The sequence below is a fragment of the Lolium perenne genome, chromosome 4, assembly GCF_019359855.2.
Source record: "Lolium perenne isolate Kyuss_39 chromosome 4, Kyuss_2.0, whole genome shotgun sequence".
Lineage (NCBI taxonomy): Eukaryota > Viridiplantae > Streptophyta > Magnoliopsida > Poales > Poaceae > Lolium > Lolium perenne.
In genome coordinates, this window is record NC_067247.2 from 366,771,205 (window position 1) to 366,792,571 (window position 21,367).

Below are 21,367 nucleotides of genomic sequence, written 5' to 3' on the forward strand. Positions count from 1 at the left end.
ATAGATACGCCGCCGGAGGTCGCCAATCGCAAGATCGACGCCGCCGCCAGTACACGGAGGCCGCCGGAGCAGGAGGCCGCCATTGGAGACGCCGCTGCTTCCATCTGCTTCACCGTCGTCGACAACGTTGCGGTGCACCTCGCCCTCGACCGCCGGAGCTCCGACGAGCTCGCCGACCCCCTGCCGCCGTCGCGGTGAGTTCCCCCTCTCGCCGGAGACGAAGGCCATCCTCGACCGTGCGATCCCACTCTAATCCTACGGTCCACCTCCCCCGTACCGTTTCGGTGTTTTAAAACACACTGACGTGTGGTCCCCACACTGTCAGGCGGCCCATTCTTGGACGCTTGATCTTGGGCCGGCCCAAGTTCTTTTCCCGCGCAAGCCCACCTATTTGAATTCAAATTTGGAAATTAGATAAAATATACAATCTGATGCAAACTTTGATTTTCAATTGTGACAAATCTACTCAGCCAAATTTTGCAAACTTTATATTTTTGGAAACCTTAGGATTTTATCTACACCTTGCCACTGGATAGAACCCTAGATCTTTTGTAGAATTAAAGTGGCAAAATAAACAAGGCAGGGACTTTTCTGCCTTATAATAATTCTTAAAAATCAACCATAAATGCTTTTCAGTTAATTCCACCTCCAATAATTCACTTTTCACCTATACTAATTGTTTCTACAAAAATATGCCATGCTTACTTTGTATGATCATGGCTTAGTTGTTTTAAATGCCTTTATGGCTATTTCTAGCCAAAGGTATTGTCCAAAACTATTAAGAAATCTCATGTGGGAGTTTCCCTCATTTAAATCTTAGCACCACCAATTCCAAATGAAGTGGAGACTCTGGTTATATAGGTCCCATAGGAATTGTTGGTGATTTAAATCTTTGTTATGCTAGAATTAAATGGTATGAGGTGCTCACCTCATTTAAATCATTTTCTCAAAATGATAAGTGTGAAGAGGTTGACTTGGGTCAACCTAGGTCACATATTATGCATGAGAGAAATTAAATCTTAATAAGATCATGAGAGGAAATTATTTCTCTAAATACTTCCAAGTAACATTTAAGTTTAGTAGGAGAGGAATTTATTTTTCTTAACTAATAAGGAAAACACATCCACCAACTTAATAGTCGAATGTGATGCTAGTTTAGGTGTGTGAACCATGTTTGTGCATAGTTTAATAGATTAGTTTGGTGTGATGATTGTGTACCCCGTATTCGTATTTTAGACGCTAGTACCGAGGAGTACCAGGAGGAGGAGGAGGTCTACTTCCAAGAAGAAGAAGACCACTTTGACCAGTTTCCCAACCAAGGCAAGATAATACTCTTGCAAAGTGCAAAGCTCACCATGAGCAAGGCATTACCCCCTTTTTACTTTATGCTTATGATCCTATCTCCCAGTTTTTACTCTACAAGCTTTATTTACTTTTGTTTTATCAAAGTACTTGTTGATTTATGATTTACTAGATTAGTATGGAGTTAGTACAAGAGTATCAAACTTAGCCTAGAAGCAAAGCAAATACTTAGCACCCCTCACACATAGTGGCTAGTGCTAAATTTAAGATGACTACTCTAGATGGGAACATTGTGTTGATGAAATGATGATGGTGAAAACCTTGGAATGACTAGTCATTCCCATTGAAAGATTTTGAAGGTGAATATGACACTGAAGTTGACTTGGTGACTTTGGCTAAAAACTGATGATTGATTGGATGCGATACCATTTCCAATTTTTGAGTACCCCCACAATACCTGATTATGGGTAGGGCTTAGCTGGAAATTTATGTGTCTTAGTATGGGTTCCCTCTGAACACACATCATAGGGGTTATGCTTGAGGCTGCCTCCGTTGTTGAGAAATGATGTGAATAGAAGGTGAATTGTACGGCCAAGCCCTGTGCAGTTCCCGGGTTAACAGTTGGTTTTCACCGGGAGGCCAAGCTCATGGGGAGAGGGGCCTATACTAGGGTGTGTAAGTGAAAGGTTAACGGTTGATGATCCGCGTACTGAGTTACGATTATTCAGGGTTTTATCCCTGACGGATGTAATCAAATGTTGTGGCACAAGTGTGCGACCTCTGCAGAGTGTAGAACTATTCGAATAGCCGCGTCCGCGGATATGGACAATTGGAAAGGCCATTCTGTTTCCGTCATCAGAATTTATATCTTTGTGACAGATGTTTTTGAACTTGAACTTGAAAGGTGACTTTGACTTTGAATCACAACTGATTTGTGGGAATGACACTAATGTTCCCACTTGAGTTAGTTAGCACTTGAGGAGTGGTTTACAAAAGTGTTTATGAAATAAAATTGGCTTTATGCAAATAAACTTAGAGCTTAGAACACCTTTATGTCAATGCTAGTACTTACTTTAGTATTAGATTGCGAGTACTTAAAGTACTCACGGCTTTGTCCCTGGCTATTCAAATGGCCAGAATATGGAGCCGAGCAGCAGTACGAGGATGACGATCAGCAGGACGTCTACCACAACTAGGAACTTCTAACGTCAAGCGTTGGCCTGTGGACTAGAGAGTCCTTGTATCTTACGCTTCCGCTATGAACTTGTGTTTGTTCGTTGATCTTTAGATCAACTATTTGTGTAATATGGATCATGTGATTCCAAGTTGTAAGACATTATGGTTTGTAATGAATGATGACTGTGATACTTAACTATTATGCCTCGCAACAACAATTTCCTGGGATTGCGATGTATGACATAATAGGCATCCGGACTTTAAAAATCCGGGTGTTGACAATTATCCTCAAGGAGGTCCCGAAAAATTATCCTCAAGGAGGTCCCGAATAATTATCCTCAAGAAGGACCAGAAGAATTGTCCTCAGGGAGGACCCGAAGAATTGTCCTCAAGGAGGACCCGAAGAAATTTTCCTAAGGGAGGAACTCGACGAAATTATCATCAAGGAGAAACCAAAAAAAAAGGAGGAGAAAAAAAAAGAGGATGGACAAATCTTCGGGTCCATTGACTCGTCATTTGTTCTGAGCAAGAGCATCGGCGATGTGCCTGACGACAATATAGAAGAACCCAATATATTCGGTTGTCTCATCACGCCCGAGAAAAATATAGAAGAACCCGCAAAATGGGTCATTGCATTAGCCGAATAAGGCACTCGACAATATATTCTCAGAACGCCAAAGTTGCGAACAATTTCTGAATGCCGCAAAACTTTGCGAAGGTAAGACCCCAGATCCGTTCTGTGTGGCGTGGCGCCGTCTCTGACGTCGGTTTGCTACTTTTATCCGTATCAACAGATACAAAGAAAAATCCTAACAGACGCGTTAGGTACCCGATAAATATTACTGGGACTCGACAGAATGGTAAGACCTTAAGCGGCACCTGTCGAAGTTTACACCAGTATCCCGAGATCATGTCCAGGGACGTGATCTTGAAGTAGGTTTTTGCGGATTGCCACTAGAGCAGTTAACTAGTACTTGATCAGTCAGATGAACTAGCCCCAATTACCATTGTCCCTGTACAATATAGATATGGATGTCAAATAAAAATAGCAACGGCCTGGAGTCGATAAAAAGAGGGGCTGCGCCAAGTTGTTTATCGAGTAGTACAACTTGAGCCTATGCCTAGGTGCAAGCACCTGCTCATAGGCTCGGGGGCTACTCTTATCGAGAGTATTGTTCACCCTTCCGATAAGAAAGAGGAAAAATTGTGGAGTCAATTACAAGCAAGTTGAGCCTACACCCAAGTGCAAACACTTGGATGTAGCCTCGGGGGCTACTGTAACATCCCAACCTTGTCTTTATGAATAAATGAGTGTTCATGTGCATCTCATGCATATAGTTTGCATTTGAGTAAAATTTGCATCAAAGTTGAATTGTTTTCCAATTATGCAAATCCCTCTCTGTTTCTTCTCCATTCAAAATCTCTCAAGATTTATAAAATAAACAACATGGCATTTTTGTTATTCAATAAGTCCATGTCTGTTCTTTTATTCTATGGTAATTTTGAGTTGTCAAAATTTGATTCAAAATAGATTTGAAATTGGTTTTGAAAAGAGAAACAAAAAAATCAGAAAAAGAAAAGGGAAAAAAAATAGAGGGAGAAACCCCTCTCTTCCTCTCCCTGGGCGCAGCCCATCTCCTTTCCCCTTCTCTTCTCTCTGGCTCGGCCCAAGTTGGCCCAGCCGCACCCTTCCACCAGCCCAACATCTTTGCAGGGGGTTTTCTGCAAAACCCCCTTTCTTCCCCGCGCCTCCAAGCAGGAGCTGGCCGCAGCACGGCCGCTCGATGGCGCCGGCGGCCCAGATGAGCTCCGCCGCCCCCGGCGGCTTATAAGAGCTGCGCCGCCGCCGCCCCTAACCCTAATCCCCCACTTCTCCCCTTCCCCCGCGGCCCCGAAGCCCCCAGCAACCCGAACCCTAACCCGTCTGCCGGCCGGCCCCCGGCCAAATTCGTCGTCGGCGAAGCTCCTCCGGCGTCGTCGACCTCACCATCTTGCCCGCGGTGAGCTTCCGCACCTGCTGGTGCCCTCGTCTCGCTCCCTCCCCCTCTCCATCGCCGCCGCACCGTGGCAACCGCCCCGGCCGCCGTAGCACCTCGCCGGAGGCCTTGCTCCAGCGGGCAATCATCGGCCGCGCCGCCTCCTTTAGGTCGCCCGCGACGCGCAAAGTCGAACGCGCCCTCGTGCGTGTCCTCTCGCCCCTGGGAGCCTCCGATTGAGCTCAGCCCGAGCTCAATTGCGAGCTCATGGCCATGCTGACGTCAGCATGACGTCAGCATGACGCCATAAATTGGTTTTTCTATTTTCTGTTATTAATTTCTGTATTTCCTTAAATAGAAAATAAATTGACATGTGGGTCCTCTTGTCAGAATTTTAATGATTTCATAAATGTTTAGAAAAGAATAAAATTATGACATGTGGGTCCAACTTTTATTATTTATATAATTTTTTGAAATTGATTTAAAATGAATTAAATTTTGGAAATTCATAAGTAATTCATTTTAAATCGGAAAAATATAAAATTATATATCAAAATGATCAGAAAAACATTTCCTAATTGTTTATCCATGTTTCATACATCTTTGAACCAATTAAATATGAGCCTTAGTAGAAACCCTAATCTGACCCCTCTCATATGTCGGGGTTCGAAGCCGAACCCCTTTAATTTCCATCGATGCACCTAGGGTTACCCAAACCCCTTTAATATGACATGTCATCATGTTGTATGTGCATTGCATTGTACCTTGTCTTGATTGTGCTATTTATTTCCGGTGTTTGGTTATTCATCGATAGGGACCGAACGCGAGCCTGAGATCAACGCCACCGAGGAGCAGCACCAGAACAACGAGGGACAAGGCAAGCCCTAACCTGGTTCATATATGGTTTCGAAATGCTTTACTTCTGGTTCTTACATATTGCATCCGCTTCAAATATGTTTTATCGGCAGTTGTAGATATCCTATGTGTGCTTATTCCATCCTTGTAGCCCAGAGTTACTGATCCACCGCTCCCAGCAAAACTAGGTCTGAGCTTGTTCGCATCGCTAGAGCCGTATATGTGTTATGCTTAGCCATGCTTAGCTGTTGAAGTCTGATCCATCCGGTTGATGAATCAGAGCTATGATGGCGTGTAACTCACACGTTCGTTGGGAACCCCAAGAGGAAGGTATGATGCGCACAGCAGCAAGTTTTCCCTCAGAAAGAAACCAAGGTTTATCGAACCAGGAGGAGCCAAGAAGCACGTTGAAGGTTGATGGCGGCGGGATGTAGTGCGGCGCAACACCAGGGATTCCGGCGCCAACGTGGAACCTGCACAACACAACCAAAGTACTTTGCCCCAACGAAACAGTGAGGTTGTCAATCTCACCGGCTTGTTGTAACAAAGGATTAACCGTATTGTGTGGAAGATGATTGTTTGCAGAAAACAGTAGAACAAGTATTGCAGTAGATTGTATTTCAGTATAGAGAATTGGACCGGGGTCCACAGTTCACTAGAGGTGTCTCTCCCATAAGATAAACAGCATGTTGGGTGAACAAATTACAGTTGGGCAATTGACAAATAAAGAGGGCATGACCATGCACATACATATTATGATGAGTATAGTGAGATTTAATTGGGCATTACGACAAAGTACATAGACCGCTATCCAGCATGCATCTATGCCTAAAAAGTCCACCTTCAGGTTATCATCCGAACCCCCTCCCGGTATTAAGTTGCTAACAACGAGACAATTGCATTAAGTATTGCGCGTAATGTAATCAGTGACTATATCCTCGAACATAGCACCAATGTTTTATCCCTAGTGGCAACGGCACATTCACAACCTTAGAACTTTACATCCTTTGTCCCCGAGATATCAATGGAGGCATGAACCCACTATCGAGCATAAATACTCCCTCTTGGAGTTACAAGCATCTACTTGGCCAGAGCATCTACGAGTAACGGAGAGCATGCAAGATCATAAACAACACATAGACATAACTTTGATAATCAACATAACAAGTATTCTCTATTCATCGGATCCCAACAAACGCAACATATAGAATTACAGATAGATGATCTTGATCATGTTAGGCAGCTCACAAGATCCGACAATTAAGCACAATGGGGAGAAGACAACCATCTAGCTACTGCTATGGACCCATAGTCCAGGGGTAGACTACTCACACATCACTCCGGAGGCGACCATGGCGGCGTAGAGTCCTCCGGGAGATGATTCCCCTCTCGGCGAGGTGCCGGAGGCGATCTCCTGGATCCCCCAAGATGGGATCGGCGGCGGCGGCGTCTCTGGAAGGTTTTCCGTATCGTGGCTCTCGGTACTGGGGGTTTCGCGACGGAGGCTTTAAGTAGGCGGAAGGGCAGGTCAAGAGGCAGCACGAGGGGCCCACACTACAGGCCGGCGCGGCCAGGGCTTGGGCCGCGCCGCCTTGTAGTCTGGCCACCTCGTGGCCCCACTTCATCTCCTCTTCGGTCTTCTGGAAGCTTCGTGGCAAAATAGGACCCTGGGCGTTGAATTCGTCCAATTCCGAGAATATTTCGTTACTAGGATTTCTGAAACCAAAAACAGCAGAAAACAGCAACTGGCACTTCGGCATCTTGTTAATAGGTTAGTTCCAGAAAATGCACGGATATGACATAAAGTGTGCATAAAACATGTAGATAACATCAATAATGTGGCATGGAACATAAGAAATTATCGATACGTTGGAGACGTATCAGCATCCCCAAGCTTAGTTCTGCTCGTCCCGAGCAGGTAAAACGATAACACAGATAATTTCTGGAGTGACATGCCATCATAACCTTGATCATACTATTTGTAAAGCATATGTAGTGAATGCAGCGATCAAAACAATGTATATGACATGAGTAAACAAGTGAATCATAAAGCAAAGACTTTTCATGAATAGCACTTCAAGACAAGCATCAATAAATCTTGCATAAGAGTTAACTCATAAAGCAATAAATCAAAGTAAAGGTATTGAAGCAACACAAAGGAAGATTAAGTTTCAGCGGTTGCTTTCAACTTGTAACATGTATATCTCATGGATAATTGTCAACATAGAGTAATATAATAAGTGCAATAAGCAAGTATGTAGGAATCAATGCACAGTTCACACAAGTGTTTGCTTCTTGAGGTGGAGAGAAATAGGTGAACTGACTCAACAATGAAAGTAAAAGAATGGTCCTCCATAGAGGAAAAGCATCGATTGCTATATTTGTGCTAGAGCTTTGATTTTGAAAACATGAAACAATTTTGTCAACGGTAGTAATAAAGCATATGTATCATGTAAATTATATCTTACAAGTTGCAAGCCTCATGCATAGTATACTAATAGTGCCCGCACCTTGTCCTAATTAGCTTGGACTACCGGATCATCACAATGCACATGTTTTAACCAAGTGTCACAAAGGGGTACCTCTATGCCGCATGTACAAAGGTCTAAGGAGAAAGCTCGCATTGGATTTCTCGCTATTGATTATTCTCAACTTAGACATCCATACCGGGACAACATAGACAACAGATAATGGACTCCTCTTTTATGCATAAGCATGTAACAACAATTAATAATTTTCTCATATGAGATTGAGGATGTATGTCCAAAACTGAAACTTCCACCATGGATCATGGCTTTAGTTGGCGGCCCAATGTTCTTCTCTAACAATATGCATGCTTAATCATAAGGTGGTAGATCTCCCTTACTTCAGACAAGACGAACATGCATAGCAACTCACATGAAATTCAACAAAGAGTAGTTGATGGCGTCCCTAGTGAACATGGTTATCGCCCAACAAGCAACTTAATAAGAGATAAAGTGCATAAGTACATATTCAATACCACAATAGTTTTTAAGCTATTTGTCCCATGAGCTATATATTGCAAAGGTGAATGATGGAATTTTAAAGGTAGCACTCAAGCAATTTACTTTGGAATGGCGGAAAATACCATGTAGTAGGTAGGTATGGTGGACACAAATGGCATAGTGGTTGGCTCAAGTATTTTGGATGCATGAGAAGTAATCCCTCTCGGTACAAGGTTTAGGCTAGCAAGGCTATTTGAAACAAACACAAGGATGAACCGGTGCAGCAAAACTCACATAAAAGACATATTGTAAACATTATAAGACTCTACACCGTCTTCCTTGTTGTTCAAACTCAATACTAGAAATTATCTAGACCTTAGAGAAACCAAATATGCAAACCAAATTTTAGCATGCTCTATGTATTTCTTCATTAATGGGTGCAAAGCATATGATGCAAGAGCTTAAACATGAGCACAACAATTGCCAAGTATCACATTACCCAAGACATTATAGCAATTACTACATGTATCTTTTTCCAATTCCAACCATATAACAATTTAACGAAGAAGAAACTTCGCCATGAATACTATGAGTAGAGCCTAAGGACATACTTGTCCATATGCTACAGCGGAGCGTGTCTCTCTCCCATAAAGGTGAATGCTAGGATCCATTTTATTCAAACAAAACAAAAAACAAAAACAAACCGACGCTCCAAGAAAAGCACATAAGATGTGATGGAATAAAAATATAGTTTCAGGGGAGGAACCTGATAATGTTGTCGATGAAGAAGGGGATGCCTTGGGCATCCCCAAGCTTAGACGCTTGAGTCTTCTTAGAATATGCAGGGGTGAACCACCGGGGCATCCCCAAGCTTAGAGCTTTCACTCTCCTTGATCATGTTGCATCATACTCCTCTCTTGATCCTTGAAAACTTCCTCCACACCAAACTTAGAACAACTCATTAGAGGGTTAGCGACAATAAAAATTAACATGTTCAGAGGTGACACAATCATTCTTAACACTTCTGGACATTGCATAAAGCTACTGGACATTAATGGATCAAAGAAATTCATCCAACATAGCAAAAAAGGCAATGCGAAATAAAAGGCAGAATCTGTCAAAACAGAATAGTTCGTATTGACGAATTTTATCGAGGCACCAGACTTGCTCAAATGAAAATGCTCAAATTGAATGAAAGTTGCGTACATATCTGAGGATCACTCACGTAAATTGGAATAATTTTCTGAGTTACCTACAGAGAAAACAGCCCAGATTCGTGACAGCAAAGAAATCTGTTTCTGCGCAGTAATCCAAATCTAGTATGAACTTTTCTATCAACGACTTTACTTGGCACAAAAAAACACTAAACTAAGATAAGAAGAGGTTGCTACAGTAGTAAACAACTTCCAAGACACAAAATAAAAACAAAGTACTGTAGGTAAAAACCATGGGTTGTCTCCCATAAGCGCTTTTCTTTAACGCCTTTCAGCTAGGCGCAGAAAGTGTGTATCAAGTATTATCGAAGGGTGGTGCATCGTTATCATGAGCTCCCCCATCCGTAGTGGTACTAAGGGCTTTGTCAATTTTAGGCCTATAATAATACTTCTTTGGTTTAGGCACTTTAGAGACATACATAAATTTTTGCTCCTTACCCACATAAGCTTTCTCCTTATATTTAAGAGAAGAAAATGTTGAACCCAAGGTTCCCATAGCTTTTTCAAGTTTGTCAATCCTATTGCTTTGATCGTCATGGACAACACAAGTTCCTAGGACACTAATTCTTTCATCAATTCCTCCTAAGGATTTATCAAGTTCATCAGTTTTATCAAGTAACATTTCCAATTTAGCTTCAATACTTGGAAAATTTTTCTCTATGGTTTCCAATTTTTTCATAACATCTTCAAGAGAGATTTCAGTTTTAACTTTATCAACAGGAGGTATTCCAAATAGACTCTCAATAATGCAACTAGCTTCTAATGCAGGAGTACTTAGGAAGTTACCTTTTGCGAGACTATCAAGAACATACCTATTCCAGCTAGAGATATCAACATAAAAATTCCTGAGTAAAATAGTGGTGGAGTGTTTCTTAGTGCACCTATTATGGGCATCACTAATTCTATACCAAGCATCTCTTAAACATTCTCCCCCTCGTTGCTTAAACGTACGAACTTCAGCTTCAGGATTACTCATTTTAGCAGTAGTAAATAAAGCAAACTAGATAAAGTAAATGCAAGTAACTAATTTTTTTGTGTTTTTGATATAGCAAACAAGATAGCAAATAAAGTAAAACTAGCAACTAATTTTTTTGTATTTTGATTTAGTGCAGCAAACAAAGTAGTAAATAAAACTAAGCAAGACAAAAACAAAGTAAAGAGATTGAGAAGTGGAGACTCCCCTTGCAGCGTGTCTTGATCTCCCCGGCAACGGCGCCAGAAAAAGAGCTTGATGGCGTGTAACTCACACGTTCGTTGGGAACCCCAAGAGGAAGGTATGATGCGCACAGCAGCAAGTTTTCCCTCAGAAAGAAACCAAGGTTTATCGAACCAGGAGGAGCCAAGAAGCACGTTGAAGGTTGATGGCGGCGGGATGTAGTGCGGCGCAACACCAGGGATTCCGGCGCCAACGTGGAACCTGCACAACACAACCAAAGTACTTTGCCCCAACGAAACAGTGAGGTTGTCAATCTCACCGGCTTGCTGTAACAAAGGATTAACCGTATTGTGTGGAAGATGATTGTTTGCAGAAAACAGTAGAACAAGTATTGCAGTAGATTGTATTTCAGTATAGAGAATTGGACCGGGGTCCACAGTTCACTAGAGGTGTCTCTCCCATAAGATAAACAGCATGTTGGGTGAACAAATTACAGTTGGGCAATTGACAAATAAAGAGGGCATGACCATGCACATACATATTATGATGAGTATAGTGAGATTTAATTGGGCATTACGACAAAGTACATAGACCGCTATCCAGCATGCATCTATGCCTAAAAAGTCCACCTTCAGGTTATCATCCGAACCCCCTCCAGTATTAAGTTGCTAACAACAGACAATTGCATTAAGTATTGCGCGTAATGTAATCAGTGACTATATCCTCGAACATAGCACCAATGTTTTATCCCTAGTGGCAAGAGCACATCCACAACCTTAGAACTTTCTGTCACTGTCCCAGATATCAATGGAGGCATGAACCCACTATCGAGCATAAATACTCCCTCTTGGAGTTACAAGCATCTACTTGGCCAGAGCATCTACGAGTAACGGAGAGCATGCAAGATCATAAACAACACATAGACATAACTTTGATAATCAACATAACAAGTATTCTCTATTCATCGGATCCCAACAAACGCAACATATAGAATTACAGATAGATGATCTTGATCATGTTAGGCAGCTCACAAGATCCGACAATTAAGCACAATGGGGAGAAGACAACCATCTAGCTACTGCTATGGACCCATAGTCCAGGGGTAGACTACTCACACATCACTCCGGAGGCGACCATGGCGGCGTAGAGTCCTCCGGGAGATGATTCCCCTCTCCGGCAGGGTGCCGGAGGCGATCTCCTAGATCCCCCGAGATGGGATCGGCGGCGGTGGCGTCTCTGGAAGGTTTTCCGTATCGTGGCTCTCGGTACTGGGGGTTTCGCAACGGAGGCTTTAAGTAGGCGGAAGGGCAGGTCAAGAGGCGGCACGAGGGGCCCACACTACAGGCCGGCGCGGCCAGGGCTTGGGCCGCGCCGCCTTGTAGTCTGGCCACCTCGTGGCCCCACTTCGTCTCCTCTTCGGTCTTTTGGAAGCTTCGTGGCAAAATAGGACCCTGGGCGTTGATTTCGTCCAATTCCGAGAATATTTCGTTACTAGGATTTCTGAAACCAAAAACAGCAGAAAACGACAATCGGCACTTCGGCATCTTGTTAATAGGTTAGTTCCAGAAAATGCACGAATATGACATAAAGTGTGCATAAAACATGTAGATAACATCAATAATGTGGCATGGAACATAAGAAATTATCGATACGTTGGAGACGTATCAAGCTACGAATGAACCTAGTTTGACAGGATGACGTGGTAAGATCAGTGATGATGTTAATAAACATGCTAAAGGCTTGGATGGGCCGCCACATGGGGATGTGGTGATTTGACTCGTTCTCGCCGATACTAGGACCTGAGTTCTCGCCTTCGGAACCAATACTGAGCGTACAACCACACGGGGCCCATGGGAACCCCTTGGCCCTAACTTACCTAGCTTACCCATGAGTCAATTAGTTTGCGAGTTCCATTTGCCATACGCATGGGGGAAAGGTGGAAAAGGTTTTCAAAGTGCATCATACAGGGCGTGGCTAGGGTGAAGGATGCTGGAGGCATTGAACTGGATCCCCTGCACACAATGACCGGGACCACCTCGGAGAATGGCTACCTACGATGACGGAGCTCCCCAGTTAGTTTGACTCATGGAATAGGCGAAGTAAGGGAAAGGTTTTGGTCGACCACCCTCTGCCGGCACACCAAGGAAGTGTGTTAATCTAGTGGCACTAAGAGTCGGTCGGCGCGTGTGGGTAAAGTTGTACACCCCTGCAGGGTAAATCTTTTCGAAAAGCCGTGTCCACGGTTACGGACGACTTGGTGATGGATTCTGTGATCATAGACAACTTGAACCTAATCGTAAAACTTGATGTCAATGTGTGATAAGGATCCCTTCTCAGGGTGTCGAGGGGGTGATCCTATGTAACAGGTTCAGGTGATGATGAAGATTCGGTGGATTCAACATGATGATCTTGGAGCTAGAGTTGATATCGCTCTCTTACCCCTTTTGAAAATGGTCTGAATAGACGAGCTTCTGCTCCCTCCTGTTTACAAAGGAAAACTGGCTTTACGCAAAATAAGCTCCACATAAAGCCTCGCATACCCGCTTTGCTAACAGGTTGTACTAAGTCTTGCTGAGTCCCTGTACTTAGCCTTGCATGCTTTGTTTCAGACGAAGTTCTTCCAACTGATGGTGGCTTCTACCTTGACGTCGACGAGTAGTTCGGAGTTCCTCAGGCGGCAGCCTGAGACTTATGGGCTGGGACGTCGCCTTATGTTATGGCCTCTTAGGCCCTTTGCAGTCTTGTTATCTAGATAACATAATTTTCTTTCCGTTGCTTGTTGAATTGTGGTCAGTGACCTCTGCGTGTAATAAATTTGGATCTTAACTCTGCCAAGAGATGTAATATATTTGCTTTCAGTCGTAGAGTCACTGTTGTGTTACCGATTCTCACCCTGTAGGCCCTAGAGATCTAGGTTAGGCTTATCCCAGATGTGATATCTGGGTTTGTCTAGCCCTGACCTACGGGGTCGCGACAGGTTTTGGTATCAGAGCAGGACTGCCTATAGGAAACCCTTTCGAGTGGTCGATGTTGAGTCTAGTAGTTGTGAAAAATATTTGAAAGCTAAAAGTATTTGCAAGAGCATCTGAATAGGATTCTTTTTACTCCTTATCTAGTGTCACTCTAATTCTGAGTCATCTTACCTTGCTTTGATTTAAAAAGGTTTACCTCTACCCTGTTATTTCCAAACTTATAGGATCTACGGGTTTGGGTTGTTTTCTCTAAAAAGTACTCCGTACTTGGTTGCTTAGCTCAGTGTTCCTAAAGTTACCTCAGTTGATATGAATCTTGTTCCTTCCATTCAGTGAATGTTATCATTCCGTTGAATCCTTTCCAAGGAATCTATTTCTCATGGTCTTTGTCTTTCTCTTCAGGATGGCTGGTCGTGGTCGTGGTCGTAACCGACGTGGACAAAACAATGCTGAACAGGAACTGCCGCCACCTCCCACAATGGCGCAGGTTCTTAACAACATTGAGACAAACCGCCTGAGGAATGAACAACTCCTGGAGCGTGTAGCTCAAAACACAGAACGTCGTCCCGACAACTGTGTCACACTTGGGGACTTCATCCGTGCACTGCCTCCTGTCTTCACCCACCCCAAGGAGCCTCTTGATGCTGATGATTCGCTTCGCACCATCGAGCGCAAGTTCAACGCTCTTCATGTTCCACCAGGTGAACGCGTGAACTTCGCCACCTACCAGTTAGAAGGTGCCGCTGGTTCTTGGTGGGAAGGTTTTCTGGCTCTTCAAGCGCCAGGACATGATGTTACCTGGGAGGAGTTCGTCACAGCTTTCCGTGCAGCCTATATCCCAAAGACTGTCATGGACATCAAAAGGAGGGAATTCCTGGACTTCAGTCAGGGGAAGCTGGATGTGGAGACATATGGACGTGAGTTCACTCAGCTGTCTCGCTATGCACCCCGTGATGTGGTTGATGATGCTGATAAGCAAGATCTGTTCCGCAAAGGACTTAACCCTGAGCTTCGTATGAGATGCTGCCCTTCACCTTCCAGTCATTCCAAGACCTGCATAACCGTGCTCTTCTGATGGAGAACGGGAGGAAGGATATGGAAAAATCCAAGAAGCGTGAAGAAGGTGATTCTCGTGCGTCTTCCTCTCACAACAAGAAGCGCAGAGTCTGGATCCCTTACAGTGCTGTACCTCGTGCTCCCTATGCACCAAGGTCTTCTGGCAATAACTCAAAGCCACCCTCTGGTGGTTCAAGCTATCGTCCTTCCATGGGTACTGTGCCTAGTGGTGCTTGCTACTCTTGTGGTCAGCCTGGCCACTACTCAAAGGAGTGCCCCCAGAAGTCTGCTGGTCGTGGATATTCTCAGCCCAAGAAGGATGAAAAATATTCCTCTGGTCGTGCTCGTCTGACCCATGTCTCTGCTGATGAGGCTGAAGAGGATCCAAGCGTCCTAATGGGTACGCTCTACATAAACTCAATCCTAGCTACAGTTTTGTTTGATTCCGGAGCATCGCATACATTCATATCTCAAGAGTTTGCACAAAAGCATGATATACCCTTCGAGACAATGGCCTCCCCTCTAGAGATCACAACTCCTGGTTCTCATTGGCAAACTAGCTGGATTACCCCTGAGGTTATAATCAGTATAGGGCCAGTGTGGTTCCCCACCTCTCTCATTGCCCTCAAGTCAACTGACATTGATATCATCTTGGGCATGGATTGGCTAGTAAAGCAAAAGGCAGTCATTGATTGTGTAGCTAGGTCTATTGTGCTGACCAATCTTTCTGGCAAAAGTATTCTGTACTGGGCTCCATCCGCAATACCTCCGTCGGCAAGGTTTACCCCTGAAGCCGAGTTATATGCCATTGAAGCCCTACCTAAACCAGAAATCTCCGATGTCTGGGTGGTCCGTGACTTTCCAGATGTCTTTCCTGAAGAGTTACCTGGCATGCCACCTGATCGAAGTGTGGACTTTGTCATTGAGTTGGTTCCCGGAACTGCCCCTGTTTCCCGGAGACCATATCGTATGCCTCCGGAAGAGTTGGTTGAACTGAAGAAGCAGTTAGAGGAGTTAGAGGAGAAGAACTTCATACAACCCAGTACTTCTTCCTGGGGTTGCCCTGCCCTCTTTGTCAAGAAGAGAGATACCAACATTCCGCGGCTGGTTGTTGATTACCGTCCGCTCAACGCAGTGACAATCAAGAACAAATACCCTATTCCGATAATCAATGATCTTTTTGATCAGTTGTCCGGTGCCACAGTCTTCTCAAAGATGGATTTGAGATCAGGGTACCATCAAATCAAAATCCGCAAGGAGGACATTCCGAAGACAGCGTTCACAACTCGTTATGGTCTTTACGAGTATACTGTCATGTCCTTTGGCCTCACAAATGCTCCAGCCACTTTAATGCGGCTCATGAACTCTGTTTTCATGGAGTATCTTGACAAGTTCGTCGTGGTCTACATCGACGATATTCTGATCTACTCCAAAACCGAAGATGAACACGAGGAACATCTCCGTCTGGTGCTAACCAAACTTCGTGAGCACCGTCTCTACGCCAAATTCTCAAAATGTGAGTTCTGGTTAAAAGAGCTCATATTCCTTGGTCATGTTATCTCTGAAAAAGGTGTTGCAGTCATTCCAGATAAAGTTCAAGCCGTTCTTGACTGGAAGACACCTAAGTCAGCAAAGGAGATTTGAAGTTTTCTCGGTCTGGCGGGTTATTACCGCCGATTCATTGAAAATTTCTCCAAGATTGCCAAGCTAATGACCGATCTTCTCAAGAAAGACAAGAATTTTGAATGGTCAGAAAAGGCTGAAAAGAGTTTCCAGGTTTTGAAAACCAAGCTGACTACTGCTCCTGTGCTCGTCCTTCCGGACACAAGCAAAGACTTCGTTGTCTATTGTGATGCCTCTCTGCAAGGGCTCGGATGTGTGTTGATGCAAGATGGCCATGTGGTGGCCTATGCCTCTCGACAGTTGAAACCACATGAGCTCAATTATCCTACTCATGATCTCGAGCTTGCAGCTGTGATCCATGCTCTTAAGCAATGGCGACCTTACCTTTATGGTAATCGTTGCGAGTTATACTCGGATCATCAAAGTCTGAAGTATATTTTCACCCAGCCGGATCTGAATCTCAGACAGAGAAGATGGTTGGAAGTCATCAAAGATTATGACTTGGGTCTCAACTATAAGCCCGGCAAAGCCAATGTCGTTGCTGATGCGCTAAGTCGGAAGTCCTATTGCAACAATCTGATGGTTAAGCAAGCACAACCTTCTCTCTATGAGGAACTTACAAAACTCAACCTTGAGATTGTTCCTAGTGGATTCCTTGCTAATCTTGAGGTGAAGCCCTCTCTTGAAGACCAGATCAATAAGGCTCAGAAGCAAGATTCTGGCATTACCGAGATCAAGAAGAACATTGCTAGCGGAGTTGCTAAATGTTTCTCCATTGATGATCAAGGTACCGTTTATTTCGGTAAGCGTCTAGTCGTGCCGGATAAATCGGATCTCAAAGAGCTAATCCTTAAAGAAGCTCATGAATCACCACTCTCCATCCATCCTGGTAGTACCAAGATGTATCGGGATCTTCGCCAAAGATTCTGGTGGTCCGGGATGAAGCAAGAAATCGCTAAGTTTGTTGCTGAATGCGACGTTTGTCGTCGCGTAAAAGCTGAACATCAAAGACCTGCTGGCACTCTACAACCTCTATCAATTCCAGAGTGGAAATGGGATGAAATTGGCATGGATTTCATTACTGGTCTCCCCAAGACCAAAAATGGAAGAGATGCTATATGGGTAGTCATTGACCGTCTATCCAAGGTTGCTCACTTCCTTCCTATCCGAGAAGACATAAAAGCTAGTCAACTAGCAGATCTATACATCTCACGGATAGTTGATACGTCTCCGACGTATCGATAATTTCTTATGTTCCATGCCACATTATTGATGATATCTACATGTTTTATATACATTTTATGTCATATTTATGCATTTTCTGGAACTAACCTATTAACAAGATGCCGAAGTGGCAGTTCCTGTTTTCTGCTGTTTTTGGTTTCAGAAATCCTAGTAACGAAATATTCTCGGAATCGGACGAAATCAACGCCCAGGTTCCTATTTTGCCCGGAAGCATCCAGAACACACGAGAACCGCCAGAGAGGGGGCACAGGCCCACCAAACCCTAGGCCGGCGCGGCCAAGGGGGGGCCCGCGCCCCCCTATAGTGTCGGCGCCCCTTCGACCTTCTGACGCCGCCTCTTCGCCTATATAAAGCCCCTGGACCTAAAACCTCGATACGGAAAAGCCACGGTACGAGAAACCTTCCAGAGCCGCCGCCATCGCGAAGCCAAGATCTGGGGGACAGGAGTCTCTGTTCCGGCACGCCGCCGGGACGGGGAAGTGCCCCCGGAAGGCTCCTCCATCGACACCACCGCCATCTCCATCAACGCTGCTATCTCCCATGAGGAGGGAGTAGTTCTCCATCAAGGCTCGGGGCTGTACCGGTAGCTATGTGGTTCATCTCTCTCCTATGTACTTCAATACAATAATCTCATGAGCTGCCTTACATGATTGAGATTCATATGATGATGCTTGTAATCTAGATGTCGTTATGCTAGTCAAGTGAATTTTACTTATGTGATCTCCGGAGACTCCTTGTCCCACGTGTGTAAAGGTGACAGTGTGTGCACCGTGTGGGTCTCTTAGGCTATATTTCACAGAATACTTATTCATTGTTGAATGGCATAGTGAAGTGCTTATTTATATCTCTTTATGATTGCAATGTGTTTTGTATCACAATTTATCCATGTGCTACTCTAGTGATGTTATTAAAGTAGTTTTATTCCTCCTGCACGGTGTAATGGTGACAGTGTATGCATCCGTGTTAGTACTTGGCGTAGGCTATGATTATGATCTCTTGTAGATTATGAAGTTAACTATTGCTATGATGGTATTGATGTGATCTATTCCTCCTACATAGTGTGAAGGTGACAGTATGCATGCTATGTTAGTACTTGGTTTAGTCGTGTTGATCTTTCATGCACTCTAAGGTTATTTAAATATGAACATCGAATTGTGGAGCTTGTTAACTCCGGCATTGAGGGTTCGTGTAATCCTACGCAATGGTGTTCATCATCCAACAAAAGAGTGTAGAGTATGCATTTATCTATTCTGTTATGTGATCAATGTTGAGAGTGTCCACTAGTGAAAGTATGATCCCTAGGCCTTGTTCCTAAATACTGCTATCGCTGCTTGTTTCTTGTTTTCTTTGCGTTACTACTGCTGCGTTACTACTGCTTGTTTACTGTCCTGGGCAAAGCACTTTTCTGGTGCCGTTGCTACTGCTCATACTTATTCATACCACCTGTATTTCACTATCTCTTCGCCGAACTAGTGCACCTATTAGGTGTGTTGGGGACACAAGAGACTTCTTGCTTTGTGGTCGCAGGGTTGCATGAGAGGGATATCTTTGACCTCTTCCTCCCTGAGTTCGATAAACCTTGGGTGATCCACTTAAGGGAAACTTGCTGCTGTTCTACAAACCTCTGCTCTTGGAGGCCCAACACTGTCTACAGGAAAAGGAGGGGGCGTAGACATCAAGCTATTTTCCGGCGCCGTTGTAAGTACTCGAAGCTATTTCCTTTAGATCCTGCAATTGCATCTTTTTGTTTCTTGTTTTACACTAGTTTGGCATAATGGAAAGCAACATGGAGCTTCTTACTTTATTTCCTGATTTAAGACATGGATGGTTTGATCCGAAAATTAAAAAACCCATGGAACATATTAGTATGAACGCAATCACTGCTAATGCTATGAATAAGTCTAAGCTTGGGGAAGCTAGTTTCTGTGATCTTTTTGGCTTCCCATCTTTAGGGGAGAAAATTTGTTCTGATAATGCTTTATCTCCCATATGCGATAACTCTAATAATGCTTGTGATACTTTAAATCCACCAACTGCAAGTACTTCTTTCAAGATACCCATAAAAATTATTGAACGTGTTATGGATAACCGCTATAAAGGGGATGGAACTGTCCATCCTGGAGATCATTTACAGTTTTTGCATGAATTATGCGGGTTATTCAAGTGTGCAGGTATCTCTATGGATGAAGTGAAGAAGAAGCTATTCTCTTTCTCGCTGACTGGTAAAGCGGCGCATTGGTATAAATTGTTGGAGAATAGTCATTCTCTTGGTTGGGAGGAAATTGCATCTCTCTTTTATTCTAAATTTTACCCTCCTCATGAAGTGCATATTGATAGGAATTATATTTATAACTTTTATCCTCGTGATGGAGAGAGTATTTCTCAGGCGTGGGGGAGATTGAAATCACTAATGCTCAAATGTCCCATTCATGAGCTCCCCCGTAATGTTATTGTTAACAATTTTTATGTGAGGCTTTCAGGACAACACAAGGACTATCTGGATGCCTGTTCGGAGGGATCTTTCACAAGCAAGGAGGTTGAAGCTAGGTGGGATCTTCTTGATCGGATTGAGGAGAACGCTGAAGCATGGAAGAACGACAAAGGTAAAGAGTCAGGTATAAATTATGATTATGAATGCATTGAAGCTTTTATGGATACCGATAAATTTCGAAATATGAGTGCTACTTATGGTCTTGACTCTCAAGTTGCTGCAAATCTTTATAAAGCCTTTGCTACTCATTTTGAATTGCCTAAAAATAATTTTGATAAATATCATGAACCTTTTAAAGAGGCTTGCATGAAGAATGAAATTGTTGTTAATTATTGCAATAAGCATGCTCAAACTCCTAAGAATGCTATTTCTTATAAGCATGTTAATTTTTGTGGAATACATAGACCTTGTGGAATTAATCAAATCAAAGATGGATATTGTATCCATCATGCTAATGAAAAAACTAGAAAGTGGTTTAGGGCTTTAGATGATCTTGGTAAAAAAGTTTGTGCCCTCTATCCTTTTATTTGTGAAGTTTGCCATGAAGTGGGTCATTTTAATTTTCAATGCTCCTCCAATGATAATTTGAACCCAATGAGTGCTGCAAATTTGTATTGTGATGATGAAATTACTCCTAATCAGCATGATGAACTTACTTTATTTTTGGGGTGTGAAGAGCCGAGAAAAATCTCTTTGTTACATATGAGTGATCTTGATATTGATGATGTCCTGCATGGGTGTTTTTCTTATTGCATTGATAATAGCCATACAAATACTTACATACAAAATATTTTAGAAGATGACACCTTGCCAAAATATGATAGGACCGCTGTGTGTTTTCAACTAATTAATGAAAAGGAGGGATCCTCCCAAGTTTCTTCTATTGTTTCTGAAAGTAAATCAGTTTATGCGGACAAGCCACCCTTCAAGCCTCTTCCTCCTAAAGAAGGGAACGAGGAGAAGGAAGAGAAGAAGAAGAAGAAGAAGAAGAAGAAAAAGGGAATGAAGAAGAAGAAGAAGGAGAATAAAAAGAAAGAGGTAACGGCGTATCCCCGCGTGAATGAGATAACGCTAGGTAACCGTAAGTATGTTGCTCCTAATGATTATTGTGATAATGAATCTGAGTACGATGATCTTCCTATGCCCTTTACATACATTAAGTACGATGATCTTCCTATGCCCTTTACATACATTAGCAATCATGATTTGAATGAGCACACTACTTTTGATATTGCAAATCTCTGGGAAACTAATTCTGAAAATGATGATGATAATAATTGCCATAGTGTCAATGCTATCCATGCTTCCTCCCATAATGATATAGAAAGCTCTAAG